This window comes from Emydura macquarii, unplaced genomic scaffold (genome assembly GCF_026122565.2).
Source record: "Emydura macquarii macquarii isolate MOO-44397 ecotype Brisbane River unplaced genomic scaffold, CSIRO-AGI_Emac_v2 contig_2205, whole genome shotgun sequence".
Lineage (NCBI taxonomy): Eukaryota > Metazoa > Chordata > Testudines > Chelidae > Emydura > Emydura macquarii.
The window spans coordinates 19742778-19761024 of record NW_027132342.1 but is presented as its reverse complement, the minus strand read 5'-3'; the positions used below and the strand labels follow the sequence as shown (position 1 = coordinate 19761024).

The following is an 18247-nucleotide window of genomic DNA, read 5'->3' as shown; positions in this document are numbered from 1 at the left end:
TTCTCCAGTGCTTTGCTCAATCCAATTTTAGATGACTCAAGTGACTGAGCTTCCACCACTTCCCTAAGGATGCTATTTTATAGCCTAATAGACTGTTCCTTTGCTTAATTTCATCCTATAACTCTTAGTTATTCTCTCTCAGACTGCCCTAAACATTTTTTGTCTCTCCCTGTTGTTCTTGCAGCCTTCAAATACTTATACACAGTTATCATGATGCTTCCCTTGGCCAAGCTGTACATACCTAGGCTTTCTGCATAAATTAATCCTTTCCAGCCCTTCTTATCCTTGTATGTTGCTCTTCTTCTAATTCCCTCCAACTTGTCAACATTTTAGTGGTATTGAGTTGTCTTGAACTGAACACATTCTCAAATTGTGGTCTTACCAGTGTTGTAGAAACCAGAACTATTTCCTATCTCTCTGAGAAGAGGCCTCTGCATTTACAGCCTCAAATTAAATTAGCTGGATGGGTTTTGCTGCTATACCAAATAGCAAAAATATATTAAATCCACTGTTTCCCTTAGGTCCTTTGATGTTACTGCTTCCATTACTAGAGCCCAAACTATTCCTCCCCAGTCAGATGCCCCTCTCTTTCAGTGGCTCATATGTTGCACCTACCATCCTTTCAGTCAAATTGGATTGTATAGGACTTTCCTTTGGGGGTCAATCAATACCATTTTACATATATGAGCCAACTCTCCCTATTTTTAAACAAAATATCTTTTTTCTGCTCTCTCCCTCCAGGCTTTCCTACTCCAGTGTATTTCAATGCCATTAAAAGCTATATCTCTATTTTTGTCCCCACATTTTCAAACACAGGCCTGTATGTACTTAGTCAATAACAGACTGCTTTAAGCCTCACATAGCAGGGGTGAGGGTGGGGAAACGCTTTTTTGGAGAGGGTGACTATTTCCCCACAAATGTTCTAGCTCATTTGTCAGGAATGCAGACAACTTCCTCCAAGTTGAAAATGACAGATGGGTGCCACAGTGAAAAGCTTATCTGTGCTTTCTCAGGGGCCAGCCCAAACCCATGAAATGAACTCCTTCATGAACTAAGGATTGTCACAGACCTCACTGTCTTCTGCTGCATGCTCAAGGTGCTTTGCTTCCACCTAGTCTTCTCTATCATATATACAAAGCTGCATGTACATTTGGAACACCCCCCCACGCACACACACACCTTTACCAAAACAAAACACTCCTCTGCACACACAGTTCTCCCTCTGGGGAGAGAATGAGAGAGAAAATGAACTGCACACGACAGATGTCAGTCAGTATGCAGTGTTGTTGTAGCCATGTTGATCCCAGGATATTAGAGACACCAGGTGGATGAGGTAATATCTTTTAATGGACTAACTTCTGTTGGTAAGAGAGACACACTTTCAAGTTTACATAGAACTCTTCTGTTAGTCACATCACTTAATGCACTACTGAAAGCTTCTCAGATACAGTGGAATGATGGCACCATAAAAATCTCTATAGACTAGAAGAGAATTCCATTCCATAGCTGAAGGAATCTGGCAGGATCAGGTAAAATGGCCAAATCTTTAAGGGGCAGAATAAAGTGTTTTCTTTCTCTCCCTTTTAGGTTTCACCATGGTGTTTGAGAGAAAAAATGTTTTTCCCCGTTTTTTTTTTACCAACCCCCATTGGAAAGTATGTAATTGTGTTTTATTTACATTACAGTGATATTTGGGTTTATGGTCTCTGTGGCACAGTCCAGGCCCAGACCCAGGCCCATGCAACAGGATTGAAGCACAGCAGCAATTTTATGTAAAGCAACAGGGCTGGGCAACCCTCTCTAGCGGTTTCAGTTTATCTTGTGCAACCAAAGTAAAGAAGACTGCTTTAGCAAAGTCTCTCCTCACACTCCCTTTATGCAGCTGAGCAGTGTTTAAGCACTATGACAATACAAAAAGAGCAGCAGTTGTGTGTCTAGAAAATCCTGCTCTTTCTTCTAGGCTATTCTTTGTAGAGACTGGCCCCAAATGGACTCAGATGCAGGTAGGAGGTTTTGGGCTTCCTTGAATTACCCTCAGCTCAGATGTACCCTAGCCAACCAACCCTGGGGGGCTTTAACCCTCCCCCAAAAAACCTACACCATGGTTTGGCTCAGTGCTGCCTCCCCTTCGGAGGACAGAATCCATCACTGTGAAGGCGACTGACAAAAGATTGAAAAGACATTTAAAACCTGGGCACTTTTTCAGACGAGGGTTGCAGACTAGTTCCCTTTGGCTGAGTCAGTAAGATGTTTATATTCACAGAGATCTCTACTACTTTTTTAAATCTGGCCCTTTCCCCTAGGATTTGAAAAAGCCAGGGCCCTCAGGTGGCATAGCAGAACTGAGAAAAGCAGCCCTAGAAGTGAGGCTGGTGAAAGTCTGATTCAGCCTGCAGTGCTCCTGCTATAGGTTTCAGCTATGGAGAAGAGAACCAGCTTTCAGTTGCCTGCGAGGATCCTGCCAGGGTCCCCCAGCAAAGCACACATCTTCTCCTTCTAGTCCCAGGAAGGAAGCAGGAGAGGCAGAAGAGGGGCTGGGAAGGAGAGAGGGGCAGGGGGAGGAGGGGAAAAGGAAAAGGGAGGATGCAAAAAGAAGAAAAAGAAATCAGACAAAACACTCTCCTCCTACTCCTCAAGGCATCACTATGAGATGTCAGAACCCTAATCAACACCAGCTCCAGGCCCCATCCACCCAGCCCCAGCTGCCATGAGAGCCAGGCCCTGCCAGCAGCAGCTCCTCCTCCTCTCTGTCATCAGCCAGTCTGGCCTGACACATTGAGCCCAGGCTGCTGAGTATTGTCCTAAAAGCAGAAAGAGAGAGAGGAAAGGAAAAAAAAAAAGGAGAGAGAAGGGGGGGAGAAATCACTCACTCAATCACATGACTTGACAGGATTTGTAACCATTTCTTTTTGTGCCACAAAGAATTTTAAATACATATATTAAAGCCCCACAAAAGGAAAGGAGCTAAGATGGGACAATAAGGAAGCCTTGCAAGGTAAGAGCCTTTTCAGAGAAAGGCTGTGACTTTACAGGGTAGGGGGAGGTGTTCATTGCAGGCTGCACCACTCTGCCAGGGGGGCTTGTTTAATCTCACATGGCTGGTTTGCCCAGAGTCATCAGCAGAGGAAAACTAGGAAGACTAACACAGGAAAGAGCTTGTGCTCTTGCTACCCCAATTCTGTATTTTCTAAATTCTGCTTATCCTGTTTTTCTCCCTAGTAGCGCTACAGAAGACGTGTTAGTAGGTTCCTAATCTTTTGCGTTTGGAGAGGTAGATGTGCAGGCTTCATTTATTTCTGTATAACTACAGCCCTTGCCCCCAATATATTAGCTTTGATGTTGTACTGAAGGAAATGGGGGGGGGGGGGGGGGAAGGCTATGGAAAGCTAGTACTTCTAAGAGGAAATAACATCAGCTGGGGGTGGGGTGGAGGGCAGGTGAAGCTGGAAATAGTTAAAACTAAAGCTCTTTAGAGAGGAAAGATGTTTTTTTATCAGCTTTTTAATAGCTTGGAGCATGGGGAAACTACATTAATTTGTGTGTGTTTGTGTGAAATAAATGTCTTGTAAAAGGAAACAGCAGGTCTGGCTTTTTTTTTTCTTTGAATTTTTGTTGCCTGGTGTTTGTTGTGGTTTTAAAAAAAAAAAACCCAAATGTAACCTGAGCTCTTCACCTCCTTCCTCCTGAGAAAGGCGTTTGAAAAATGACTGTTTGTTGAAATGTATTATTGAAGGCAGGAGGAGGGATGTGGTGATGGGGGAATCTGCAGCTCTCACATTTCACATTCTTTAGCAACCTTCCCTTTTCTTAAGTGTGCACGGACACTTAGCACACACCCCCCCAGAGATTTTCAGAAATGCAGGCCCCGGTATGGTTAACTCTTTGGGAATTAATTTTTCTTCCCTCTTTCTTGTTCCTATTGTTTAGTTTCAAAACATTTTCAGCAGCTTGCCCCCCAATAGAGAAACAGTTAGAAGGGGAGGAATGGAGATGGAGACAATGTTATCTGTTTTATAAGGGGCGTAGGGAGAGAAAGTTTGAATCAAGGCGATTTCTATAGAGTAAGGGGGGGAAGCTGGCTGCTAAAAGCTATGCAAAGAGCTGGATGAAATCTTTTTCCTTCCCTTGATATTTTCCATATGGTTCCACTCCTCTTGCATGGATTCCTGTCAGTCATGTGGCTACTGGGTGTCTCTGCGTTTAACAGCCTTTAACCTCCATTTGCTACTTAAAATTTTGTTATGATCAACTAACGGTTAAAGCTTATAATAATAATAATTAATAATAATTCCTACCTCTTATATTGTTGTGTTGTGCTTTGCCTTTTTATTTTTCTTTTGCTGCACCCAAAAGGCTTGCAGACCAAAATTTCATTCTGCCTGGAATTTTGCAAAGGATTGCGTGGCAGTTCTTTCTTCTTTTTAAAGCTCAGTTCAGATAAGAAACTGATCTCTATGAGGCCTGGTTTGCACCTAAAATTTGGGTCCACCTGGCTATGTCACTCAGGACTATGAAAATTCTTGTGCCCTGAGCATCATAGTTAGGTCAGCCTAACCCCTGGTGTAAATGCAGCTAGGTTGACAGAAGGATTCTTCCATCTACCTAGGTACTGCCTCTCGGAGAGGTGGATTACTTAAATCAGTGATTTTCAGTCTGTGGTCTGCAGCCCCTGGGGTCCATAGACTGCGTCTAAGATTTTCAAAGGGGTCTGCACCTCCATTTGAAATTTTTACGGGGCCTGCAAGTGAAAAGTTGAAAACCGCTGACCTAAATCAACGGAAAAACCCCGTCTTGCTGCTGTAGGAAGCATTTATGCTACGGTGCTACAGTGGCACAGCTGCAGCACTTTAGAGTAGACATACTCAGAGCCACATGGCTGCAGGATGCCATCCCCGCCCCCATGGTGATTTTGAAGTTGACAAGTGGTGGGTGTGCATGTGTGACACATTCCCTGAGCCCAGCCTCACACTGTTGAAGGTTTATGACTGGACTCCTGCTGGGAATGGAGATAGTAGGGTGGTGTGACCCACTGTGGTCTGAATATATCTCAGCAGAACTTGCCCAGGAAATTTTGTTTTGTTTTTCCTTTATCCAGGAAGAGTGAGAGGTGTGTGAAAAGCTTATGGGGTGTGGGAAGGAATATGAGGGGGTTGTGAGTAGGATTATGAGGAAGTTGTGACCCTAGGGACGCAGGATGGTGAGGATGGGCCTGTGAGCAATTTGTGAATGCTAGTGAAGAATAAGGGCAGAGTTTGTGGCAGGGGTTAGAGAGTTTTATGGCAGTAAGGTGTGTGTGTGTGGGGGGGGAGGAAATATAGAAAGCCTGGGGTGTGTGTGTCAGGTCTTGTGGAAAACTCCAAATGTTCTCTTCCAGCTCTGTCTCTGTGTGCATTACCTTAAACCCTTGCATACTGTATGAAAATAACTTGCTCCTGGGCATCTTCTTTGACACACCATGTAGTCACCTTTGCTTAGTCTTAACAAAACAGCCTGATTATCCCAGCCCTATCCAATGGGGAGTGTTTCTTGGTGTCTGAAGCCTTCTCTCTGCCCTGGGGTGGTTACTTTGTCTCCTGGAGTATTCAAGGCAGGAGAGAGAGAGAGGGAACTTCAATTCCCTTTTGCAGGGAGATGCTGAACTGACATGGATGGGCTTTCTTTCTTATCTTTAAATAAATAAATAAAACCAAAAGATAGAAAAGGGTAAGGCCCCCTCCTCTGTCCCCACCCCATTTAAATGCAGGAAATGGACCAAAATGGGTGGCTATTTTTGTTCTGGTGATGGTGGTGGGTGGTGGTTCCAGCAACAGGAGATTGCTCTCACCTAAGGGGGAAGCCCAGGGTGACTAGTACCTTCTCATACTATAACCATCATCTCTCTGGATGTTTCACAGCTCTTCTCACTGAAGATTTGGGGGTGCAAAATGAGAGATTACCTGGTATTATCAATGCCAAGTGTTCAAAGAACATGAGTCAGTCCTTCCTCCCCGCCAAAAACCATGATTGGCTTTAAAATGATGACACTTTAAAGAGAATGATTTTGGAGTTCTCTTTGTCTTCTGCGTGAACCTTTATGACTCACATTTTCAAACTTTTCTCTTCAACTGAGAGGGCTGGAAACTTAATTTTTTTTTATGAAAGCTGAGATTCTCATGTAGCATGGCTCCAGGTAAAACAGCAAATATTGGAAGACTCAGGATAAAATCGGGAGTGTTGGCAATACTAATTTAATTTTTTTTCTCTCTCCCTTTTTGCTAGCTTCCTACACTTTCAGCCCTGCCCTGAAGGGGCTCTCTTTTTGGGAGAAAAGAGAATTCACTCTCTCTTGCCAATTCTGAGACTGCTGATTAGTACCAACTGTGAGTGTGGTTTTTTTATGTGAGTAGCTATGTTGCTAAGGTCTGGACTGAGACCCCCGTAGCTCACTTTACATAAGCCACTAAAGAATCATGAGAGGCTAATGACTATGGCTGGTTATTTATCTTTGCACAAAATGGGAGAGAAGTCCTGGTTTATCCCAGGGTGAGAGGAGTGCAAAAATCTCAATTTTTGCGGGTTTTTTTTTTTTTTTTTAATAAAGAGAAGTTACACCATGCACCATTTTAATTATTAAAATATGTCATGGGAAAGTGAGAAGCTAAATACAATTTAACTTACAAAAACGTTTAAAATGAATTATAAATGTATTACTTAGTTCTCTGGCCACAAACTTGTAAAAAATCATAGTGGAGTCATGTTCAGAACTGATTGAGCTGGGCTAAAAAAGATTGAGAGAATCTCCTTCCTGCAGCCCTCTTACACTGTTCTGGTGATGTAAAGGGGCCTTAAAAATGGTAGAATAACCCCCAGGGAATTTTCTCAGTAGAGAGGTAGCACATATAGGCTGATATAGGCAGCACTGCACCATCTTTCTGCATTGTCTCTGATATAGGGATGTGCTAGGGGTAGCTGTAGGCAGAAGGCAGGAATGACTGATAAAGTCTGGCTATTCTAGGCTTCAGAACAGCCCTTAAGGGAGCCATGCAAGGCTGCTGTAAATTAGTCCAACTTGCACTAGGACAGAGAAGACTAGAATTAGCTTTGACTCCTGTACTGCACCCTCAAAGAGATACAGTCCAGATTGTAGCCCATTGACTTTCTATGGGAAAACCCCCTAGATGTCCCTTTGTTATGGGAGTTAGAAGAGTGATACATAAAGCATCAATAATGAACTGTTTTAGTCACTGCTGACCTGTGCAGGACTGCTTGATACTAGTAATCTAGAGGGGAAAGGTTCAGTATCCCATAAAAGATCTCCCTTTGAGGTAAACTGCAAAGCATCTGAAAACCTGTTAGAAGTTTGACTCTTCTCAGTAATCACAGATATGTGCAGTCTCTGATATCACAAACAACTTTTTAAACCCCCCATCCAAAGACTTGGCAAGTAAATTGAAGGAGAATGAATTTTATTTTGCACATTTTTAAAACAAAATAGTTAATTAAAAGAATGGTATATGTGGAATTATCTGGGATTTTAAATGGTTTATTCATTTATTTAAAACAGCTTTGCAGTTCACCTTTAAAACGCTTCCCACCATATGGCCTAATAATTTCCCTATGCCACATTTTTTTCTAATTATCAAACCCATTTGCTTTAAAATAGGTGTTTTTAATTTCACAGCCTTATCTGCTTCTCCTGCTTGATCTTGCCCTAAAGTCAGGAGGCTGAGTCTGTGCCATCACATTCATTCTCTAGGGCAACAGGCAGTGACTTATTTCAATGTAATTAGAAACAACTTCCAATTCTAGATATCTTATATGTTCCATCACTGGGTGACTGGCCCTTTAAGGGGAGATCAGTGCAATCCCAACTGTGATATTTAGCTTGCTTATCCAGATGGAGAGCACAGTATTGCCAACCTCAAAAGATCACAAATCATGAGATTGGCCCCCCAAAATCATGATTTAAAAACCCATCAAATCAAATTTTTTACTCTTCTTTACTTGTCTGCCAACGTGTGTGTGATGATTTCAGGTTGAAAAGTCAACCTTAAATGCAGGCATCTCCCTTGCTATTTTGATGGAGGCTCCATTTACCCGTTTTGCAGCCCTAAGACTGGGGAACTGCCATCCATTTCCTATTACTGTCTTGACTCCCTCCCTTCCTAGTTTATTTTCTTTGGTTAACAAAGGATGGTAAATAGTTCAAGAACCACTGAGCTAATTAATGCATCATGGTTCACGCTTGCACAGAGAAGTTAATATTACTTTTTAGGGTTGATGAGTTACAGATATGCATATCAAAGAACTTTAAACTTATATCAATCATTCATATAAACCATAATGTCACAGTAAAAACAATATGGAATTGGTTTAGCCTTTTGCAAGAAGCAGCACTTCCCCCTGCACCTCACTTCACTGCAACCCCTAAATCTGCCTACTGCTCTCCCTCCCCATCCACCTTTCACAGCATCCCTGCTGCTCCTCTCATTCTCCATGTCCTGTCCTGTCCTGTCCCGTCCAGCCCCCTGACCCATTGAGTGGCAACCATTTGCCTGTCGACATGGCACCAATCTCACTGAGAAGAGTGGGAGATGGCAGCCATCTTTATGAAGGGCAGCCTTGTTGCCACATGCAAGTAGACTGTAGGGAAATGGCAGCCATCTTGCTGGCTTTAATCCCAGTGATGGTAACAGGGAATGGTGGCCATTTTGAATGAGGGGTGAGCCAGGATAAAATCACCAGGGTTGATAACACTGAAAAAATGAACAAAGTCACATGTCAAGCTGGTCATGTGGCTACATCAGGTCTATTAGGGTGGAGATAAGACCAAATTCTATGTAGAGTTAGAAGGGAAGCTCCAGGTAGGAAGTGCAGGGAATAGCTGCTTGGTAAAGAGCAGTGGTGACTCAAGGGAATCCAGGGTTGCTGAGGAAAGAAGCCAGACCCTCAGGAAGCAGAGGCGAGACTCAGCTTGGAGGTGTATGGAAGACTCTTTTGTGTTTGTTGTGGATTTGGATATGTTGGAAGGGATGGACTCTTTTCTTTAATGATTTAGCTCGTGGGCCAAGTCACTGTAGCAACCAGTCCAGGTTGGAATGGCAGGAGAGCCAACCTGAGCGAGGAGAAACTGAGGCAGTAACTAGCCCAAAGCCAGACCAGGTAGGCAGCGCTGCTATATCCACAAATAAAAATTCTTCCCCCTCAACCTGTTCCTGTCCTGTTTGACCCACCCCCTCTGGAAAACCCTAGGAAAAGAGCACCTGATAGCATGTCCTGAAGTTCAAGAAATCTGGGCTGTTGGACTGGGGAAGTGCTTGACGGTGAGTTCTGGTGTCCCAAAACTTCACTGAAAATATCAAGCTGCTTATTTAAAGAAGGAAGCTGTTAGCTCAAGCTGTTCAGCTGATCTGTGTTGTCCTTCAGCAGTTAAGGTGGTTTTTAAGGTAGCCAGGACCCAGAGCATTCAGGGCTTTGTAGGTCAGCATCAACACCTTAATCTTCACCAGGAGAAGCCACTATAGAGCATGGGAAATGGATGTCATTCATAAGCTCCCTGCCCGATATCCTGCTTGTCAGGTGGTCAATTGCAGCTTGCACCAGTAGCAGCTTCCAAGCAGTCTCCAGGGAATAGTATTGAACTATAAGATCACGTCAGGATTGGGCAGCAAGAGATTCTAATTTGGGCACAAATATCTGCAATTGCTGCAGTGGAGATGTGGAAAATGGCAGGACAGAGTTATTTTTGCTATAAACATTCTCATGTGCATTGATTTTTCTGTGTGAAAGTCCATCTTTAAGATTGTGCATGTCTGAATCCCTGGTTTTCTAGTCTTTCTGAGGCTAGGTCTGCATTACAGACTTCTGATGCCACAACTGTGTCACTCAGGAACGTGAAGCGATAGGGTTTCTGAGTGACGTAACTGTGTTAGCAGAAACCCCTAGCATAGACACAGCAATACCAGCAAACCTGTGCTTTTACTAGCATACCTTGTTTTGCTCGTGGGGGGCAGTTTTATTATACTGGTGCAAAGTTCAGCTTTGCTGCTGTTGCTGCATCCACATTAGGAGAACTTTGATGCTATGGTGACCAGGAAAGTGCTCCCAGTATAGGCATGGCCTTAAAGCTGTGGTTTTCAACCTTTTTTCATTTATGGACTCCTAAAAAATTTCAAATGGGGGTGCAGACCCCTTTGGATATTTTAGACATAGTTTGTGGACCCCCAAATTGAAAACCACTATTCTGTGGCAATGACAGCCTTTTGTGGACCTCTTAGAAATAGGCTGTGGACTCGCAGGGGTCCGTGGGCCACAGGTTGAAAACCATTGCCTTAGAGTGATATATCTGAGTGAGAAATGGATCCTTCAGGTTTAAGTCACAGAGTGCAAAATTAGAGGGTCCTGGGATTTTGAGTGCTCTAATTTATTTGTACACATTATAGCACAATAAGGGCCCTAATTTTAAACGGGTTCTCTGGGCACTACTGTAATGCAAATAATACTTTGTGGTAGCTAGGGCAGAGGAAGTTTATAGGGAATGGTGGGGGGCACTGGCAGTAAAAGAGAAGGTGGCAAGATATGGGAACCTATGTTAGGGGAGGCAGAAGAGGTAGGCAGAGAATGCTGGAGGTCTGGTGAATTTACTAATGTATTGGTATCAGACCTGAAAAAACCAGTACTGAACTAGCAAAAGAGGTACAGCTGGAGAGGATGGTATCACAGCATTGGTGAGCACTCCCCACCCCCTTTTCTGTGGAATTATTTTCCCATAGAAGACATTTCAAGTGGCTTAATTCGTAGGCTAAGTGGTTGTCTCTTTTGTCTTGTTTGTAGTGGGAACTGAGCATGGTTTAATCTGCCTTTTCAAACCATGTAACTAATAGATATGTTCTGCTCTGGATTGCACTAATGTGAAAGAAGAGAACTTGGCCCCTAAATTCTATGAAACCTTCAAGGGTCAACATGGTCAGAAAAGTGACTCTAAAACTAGACCATCTTACTCTGCAGAGCTGCTTCCTGTGCATATTCAGAGTCATGGGTGCTGACTTTAATGACAAAAATAAGTTTTTACTTCTGTTAGCCCCGCGGAGCCCATAAAGCTATGGCAGAAGGAATTGGATTTTCTTTTGGCTGCCTAATCTTGTCAAGGATAATGATCAGCAAAATTCTAGTTGCAGAAACTTTATTTCTGATGATAGTGTGTACACTGGAACGACCCCAGCTGAGTTTGCAAGGCTGGCAATTAGAGACACTTTCATTTAAAACTAGTAAACTGAGCAAAATTGATGTGGAAGTCATTGAAAGATAAACATGAAAGCTCATGATGCCATTTTTAGTCACTTAAAGTGCATTATTGCATTTTAAAATGATGCACTCAATCAGTTCACGTTCAAATTGTAAGATCCATCATTCTTTAGTATGTGTTATTTGCAGACGTGTGTGTTCTTTGTGCCATAAGAGTTCATCTGCTCCTGTTGCTTACCTCCACCTTGAGTCAAAAATCCACTCTAGTAACAGACTTAGTTTCTGTACAGACTACTTTGTCATCTATAAAATAGGGGAAAATACCTTACAGGGTTGCGGTGGAATTAAATACGTTGTCTGTAAATTGCTTTTAGTGATAAAGAGCAAGAGGAGGGGGAAATACAGAAAATGGAGGATGCAGTAGTATGATTTGGTTTTTTCCCCCTAAATGGACTATTTTTCCCCTATGAAGAGAGCTGCCTTATTTTTTTTTTCTAAGCCCAGCAGTGTGAATGTTCACAGGGTAAGAAAAGTTTGTCACCATGAATATGCTAGGAAATGTATTTTTAAGTTTGTAACTATAACTTGCATTTCTGAGCATAATGCTGAAGGTAGCCATCTTGTTGAAAAATAGTAAAAGTAGTATCCTGTGACACCAATAGCTGATTAAAAAGTACTTATGGTTATGATTAAATCACAGGTCCTGCTAGTTTATATTCTCTTTGAGTCTTCAGCCTGCATAACTTTTCAATCTTATGTTGCCTTCAGCAATGCCAACAGTAGTTAAACCTTAAAAACAAACAAAAAACTTCACATTTTAATTTTGGCGACATATGCTTATTGTGAACTTTGCAGCAAATTCAGAGCAAGTTTCCTTTCTCTTGCCCTCATTAGAAAATTAAGTCATGTTTAGAGCGCAACCTTGTTAACTAGTATTGTTAAATATGACTTTTCAGTCTGTGTAGATCATGTTCTAACATGACTTAATTTTCTAGTGCAGACAAGACTATACCGATGATTGATCTGTGAGGAAACCCCCTCAGCTCTGAGTTTTTTCTTCACACCCTGTGTTTGAAAGCAAAGGCCTATTTAAACTAGAGAACTAAGCTGTTGGTAATTGAAGCAGTGCACAAGTGTAAGTACCAATAATGCCATGTGTCCACAGTAGCCATGCTATTTGGGGTGCAGGTTGATTGCAGTTTTACCCCACACATCCACACTACCGTTGTGCTATACAGCTCTCTGGGTACCTCTCTTACAGTTCCTTCTATAGCCATCTGAAGCGGTAGCTTCTGAAATATTTTGACAGACCATCTGAAAGCACTGTAGGATTATGGGAGAAGAGGTTAAACTTCCCTAATTTCCCCAGTAAATCCCATAAGATCTCAAGCACTTCTATAATTTCCTAGCTTCTTTTTCAAAATAGAGGCCTGGGTAAAAGCTTGTTTCTTGTTCCTGTGCTTGTGCAGTAGTGTTTGAAAAGCAGTTGTGAGGCAGTAGTGGCAGGGTGATCTGGCAGCACCTGTTGAGAGATAGAGACCAAGACTAGAAATCCATGGTGTTCAGAATGCAACAATCAAAACCATCCCCAACAGCCTGAATAGGTGGCTCTGTGCTGTGCTAGCAGATGATGATCACCAGGTGGAGTTGTGGTTTTGGGTCTGCACCATGACCACAGCCTGGTGGGGTCAGATTGTTCATCCCAGGTCTCAAGAACAGCAAAAGCAGTGTACATTAAGGATGAAGAACGCAAGTTTTCCAGATCTCTCTGGTGAGCTAGCCCTGAAATGGCAGTGCCAATATGCAAGGATGAGTTCTCGTCACTGAAAAGCAAGTCGTGATTGCCCTGTGGTAGATGTCTGCCCTGGGTAATTATTGGGCATCGACATGGGAATGGAAAGTACATGGGGGCGCTATTGTGATAGAAGTTTGCAAGGCAGTATATATGTAGTGAGTTCTTGGTTGTGCGGGGATGTGATCGATGTGACTAATGTGCTGGAGCTCACTAAGGAATTTAAGCAGTGCAGGAGATGTAAATGGAACCCAAAGTGCCCATTTTGTGTCTCCTTTCTTGCACATTAACAGAAGGGGTGCTCCTTGGTGGTGACAAAGGCCTTTCTGAATCGTTGAGTGTTCATGGATGTCTGTGTAGGAACGGCAGGCAAAGTGCAGGATGCAAAATGTTCAAACTCTTCAAGAAAACAGGGTTACTTACCAGTAACTATTGTTCTTCGAGATGTGTTGCTCATATCCATTCCAGTATAGGTGTGTGCGCGCCCCGTGCACAGATTCCCAGAACTTTTTTCCCTTAGCTAGCTCGGTAGGGTCCGCTCCGGTGCCCCCTGGAGTACCGCGCTCATGCCGTGGTACATAGGGCGCTGCCGACCCTCCGTCCCACAGTCTCTTCTTTCTGCCGACTCCGACAGTGGGGACAGAGGGTGGGTTTGGAATGGATATGAGCAACACATCTCAAAGAACAACAGTCTTTGAGTGATTGCTCATATCCATTCCAGTATAGGTGATTAAATAGCCATACCTTGGAGGCGGGTAGGAGTCAGCGTTGAGCTACTCTTGCCAATACTGCTCTGCCGAATCCTGCGTCCTCTCTCGCCTGCTGCACGATGGTGTAGTGGGACGTGAAGGTGTGGACCGACGACCAGGTCGCTGCTCTGCAGATGTTCTGCAGGGGCACTCCTCCCAGGAAGGCTGCAGATGAGGCCTGGGCCCTGGTTGAGTGCGCTGTCACAGCTCCTGTAAGTGGCACCTTCGCCCGCTCATAGTAGGTTTTAATACAGGCGGTGATCCAGGTGGAGATGCGCTAGATGGAGACAGCTGAGCCCTTCATCCGGTCCGCCACTGCCATGAACAGCTGCGTTGACTTCCGGAACAGCTTGGTCTGCTCGATGTAGAAGGTCAGGGCTCGTCTGACGTCCAGTGAGTGCCATCTCTGCTCCTCCTCCGAACCGTGCAGTTTGGGAAAAAACACGGGGAGGAAGATATTCTGATTATAGTGGAACTGAGACACCACCTTAGGCAGGAAGGCTGGGTGGGGCCTCAGTTGGACCTTATCTTTATAGAAGACCGTGTAGGGGGGCTCCGAGGTTAAAGCTCTGAGCTCCGAGACCCTCCTAGCCGATGTAATGGCCACGAGGAAGGCTACCTTCCAAGAGAGGACAAGCAGCGGGCATGTAGTCATGGGCTCGAAGGGGGGTCCTGTCAACATGGCGAGGACCAGGTTTAAATTCCAGGGAGGCACCGGGTCACGGACCTGGGGATACAGCCTCTCCACCCCTTTGAGGAACCTGACTGACATGGGGTGGGAGAACAGTGAATGCCCTTCCATCGGCTGGTGGAAGGCCAAGATAGCTGCCAGGTGCACTTTCAGGGAAGCCAGTGCTAAACCCTGGAGCTTTAGGTGGAGTAGGTACTCCAATATCGCCTGTATGGGCAAGCCGGACGGTGGGACACCCTGGGACTCCGCCCAACAAGTAAAACGCTTCCACGTGGCCCAGTACACAACCTGAGTGGAAGGTTTTCTGCTGCCCAGCAGAATCTGTTGGACCTGCAACGAGCAGGCTCTCTCTCCCTCCATCAGCCACAGAGTCTCCATGCCATCAGGTGGAGGGAGTCCAGGTCCGGGTGCAGCAAGCGACCCTGGTCCTGTGAGAGCAGGTCATAGCGCCTTGGGAGCGGAAGCGGCGTATCGATTGACAGGTCGAGCAGCATGCTGTACCAGTGCTGCCGTGGCCAGGCTGGTGCAATCAGTATCATATCCGCTCTGTCCCTCTTGATTTTCAAGAGGACCTTGGACAGGAGCGGGGTGAGGGAAAACGCATACAGGAGGGTCTCCGTCCAGTCTAGAAGGAACGCATCGGATAGGGAGCCCCGCTCGCAACCTCGGAGAGAGCAGAACCTCGGGCACTTCCTGTTCCAGGACGATGCGAACAGGTCCAGTTGGGGAACCCCCCACTTCTGGAAGATCGAAGTCACCACCCCCGAGTGCAGTGACCAGTCGTGGCGGGGTAAGAACGATCTGCTGAGGCAGTCCGCCTTGTCGTTCCTGACCCCCGGGAGGTGAGAGGCCGATATGTGAAAATCGTGTCTCACGGCCAAGTCCCAAAGTTCTGTAGCCTCCTGGCAAAGAGCAGAGGAGCGCGCTCCCCCCTGCCTGTTTATGTAAAACATGGCTGCTGTGTTGTCTGTGAGGACCTGAACCATCCTGCCCCTCAGGAATTTGATGAAGACCTTGCAGGCCAAGCGGACTGCCCTGAGCTCCTTGATGTTTATATGGAAAGCTATTTCGTGTGGTGACCATAGCCCCTGGGTGCTCAGGTCCTTGCTGATGTGAGCCCCCCAACCCTCATCTGAGGCGTCCGTTATTAGAGTCACTGAGGGGGCCAAGTCCCGGAAGGGGACTCCCTGCAAAACCTCCCCAGGGTCCCTCCACCAGACCAGGGAGGACAATACCTGGGCAGGAACTGTGACCACCTTGTTGAGCCTGTGTCTGGCCGGTGCATAGACTGAGGCCAGCCACCTTTGGAGGGGCCTGAGCTTGAGGCGAGCCAACCTCACCACGTAAGTACATGCCGCCATATGTCCCAACAGCTTGAGGCAATGCCTGGCTGTCGTCGTGGGGGACCTGTTCAGATCAGTGATTATGGCGGAGATGGCCTCGAACCGAGCCTGCGGGAGGAAGGCTCTGGTCTGCATGGCATCCAAGATGGCCCCTATAAACTCTATGCGCTGCACCGGGGTGAGAGTAGACTTCTGCTCGTTGATGAGCAGCCCCAGTCTGGTGCATGTGGTGTAGGTAAGGGCCAGGCTGTTCCTCACATGGGCCCCGGACTTGCCCCGGATCAGCCAGTCGTCCAGGTAGGGGAATATCTGGACCCCCTTTCGGCGCAGGTGGGCCGCTACTACTGCCATGCATTTCGTAAACACCCTTGGTGCGGACGAAAGGCCAAAGGGTAGGGCCGAAAACTGGTAGTGGCACCCAGCTACCATAAACCTTAAGAATTTTCTGTGACCTGGAAGGATAGTGACGTGAAAATATGTGTCCTTCAGGTCGAGGGCGGCATACCAATCCCCTGGATCTAGGGTAGGAATGATGGAGGCCAGGGAGACCATATGGAACCTTGTGTGCCTGAGAAACTTGTTCAGACGGCGGAGGTCTAAAATCGGCCTCAGGCCCCCCTTGGCCTTGGGAATCAGGAAGTACCTGGAGTATAGTCCCCTTCCCTGTGCCTGTGGAGGAACCTCCTCCACAGCCCCGAGCGTAAGGAGGGAGTTGATCTCCTGCATGAGGAGTTGGTTGTGAGAGGGGTCCCTGAAGAGGGACTGGGTAGGGGGAAGGTTGGGTGGGAAGGCTGTAAACTGCAAAGCGTAGCCCTGGAGGACTATGCCAAGGACCCACTGGTCCGTAGTAACAGCCCCCCTGGCAATCCTGCTGGTTTACTGCATCCACCACTAGGGAACCCGGGGCAGGATGCGTGTACAGGAACTCGAAACCCTCCTTGGGAACATAGTATTTGCGCTCTGCACCTTTCGAGGTGGGAGCTACCGAGGAGGGGGTCTGCCAGAGGGTCTTGGCAATCTTCATCACCCTCTCATGAACGGGGAGGGCCAACCTAGATGGGCCTGCTGTGTCCGAGACCCCAAAGAGGGGGTCCTCCTCCTCCGAGAGCTCCTTAATCTCCAGGCCCAGACTGTCTGCCACTCTCCTTAGGAGGTCTTGGTGGGCCCGGAAGTCAAAGAGGGGGGCCTTATGGTGCCTGGCTGCCACCTCATCAGGGGAGGAGGAGGATTGAGGAAGGACCCCTGTAGAGGGACCTTCCTCTGGGTCAGACCCTTCCTCCGAAGCGTTACCCTCCTGTGCCCCGACAGGAGGGGTTACTGGTTGGGCCGCTGAGGACTGAACAGAGGTGGTCCCTTGACCCATCTGAGCGCCCCAAGGCCCCCAATATGGCCATTGCCAGGGGCCTTGAGGCCATGCAGCGGCCGACGTGGGAACCTGCTGGGTCATCTCCAAGTGCCCCCCCTTTGACCCAGAGCCACTTGAACATTGCTTATGGGCCCTGGGAGGGGAGCGGCTCCGGGACGATGAAGACCTCCGGTGCCGGCGCCTATGATGTCTATGAGGGGAAGAGCTGCTGGAGGAGCTGTAGCTGGAACGGCCCCTCCGTCGAGAAGACTTGCGACGACACTTCCCAGATCTCGAACGGGAGCAGTGTCGCCTGCGCCGTCGCGAAGCTGATGGGGAGCACGCCGAGTCCCTCGGTGCCAAGGTGCTCGGTGCCGGGGCAGGCGGTGCCGAGGCGGCCGGTGGTGCTGCGATGCACGGCGCCGAGGTAGTTGTCGGCGCTGAGGCAGGCAGCACTGGGGATTGGTACCAAGCTGGGCTCCGCACCGGAGTACCGGAGCCGACGCTAACGTCCTCACTCGAGGCGGAACTATAGCACCTTCGCCTCGAGTGTTTGCCCCTGGACTGCCTTCAGTGCCACGGAGTGCCCTCAGTGCCGCGGAGTCGGAGCTAGGAGGGGAGCCTGCACTCTCTACCCTCCTTGACCATCTGGGGGGAGACCTCCACTCCTGCCTCCTCCACCCACGGAGCCACCCAATGCGGGTTTACCCCAAGACACTGGTCCTGGAGCCCTCGGCCTAGGGGGGGACGGAGGCATAGGCAGACCCATGAGGGCACGTGCCGCAGCGAAAGCCTCCGGTGTTGACGACCCTTGCAGAGGCGCTCCCCCACCCCCAGGAATCGGGGGAGGCTCTCTGTGAGGAGATGCCGGTGCCGGAGTACTCTCCACGGCACGTGGCTGGGGCATCTCCTGCTGCACCCCCTGCTTTCCCGGTAGCAGGGGAGAGTCCATGGGAGCGGCCTCCCGCCGCTGCTGCTTCTTCAGCACCGCAAGCGGTGCCGGTGCCGAGGACGGTGCCGGTGGGGCGCTCCGCACCGACGAGACACTCGGTGCCGCAGGTGAACGCGAAGGCTCAGAGTCCGGCTGGAGCGCGGACTCCATCA

At 47.2% G+C, this 18247-nt stretch overlaps 1 protein-coding gene across 1 annotated transcript in view; it reads left to right on the top strand.

Moving 5' to 3' along the window:
• The first annotated feature begins 2952 nt into the window (after nt 1-2952).
• The window catches only part of TCF20 (transcription factor 20), a 211086-nt gene continuing 195791 nt past the window's right edge, over nt 2953-18247 (top strand). Inside the window, exon 1 of the mRNA XM_067559625.1 lies at nt 2953-2995. The gene's annotated coding sequence lies outside the window, so the exon portion shown is untranslated. The remainder of the gene's footprint in view (nt 2996-18247) is intronic.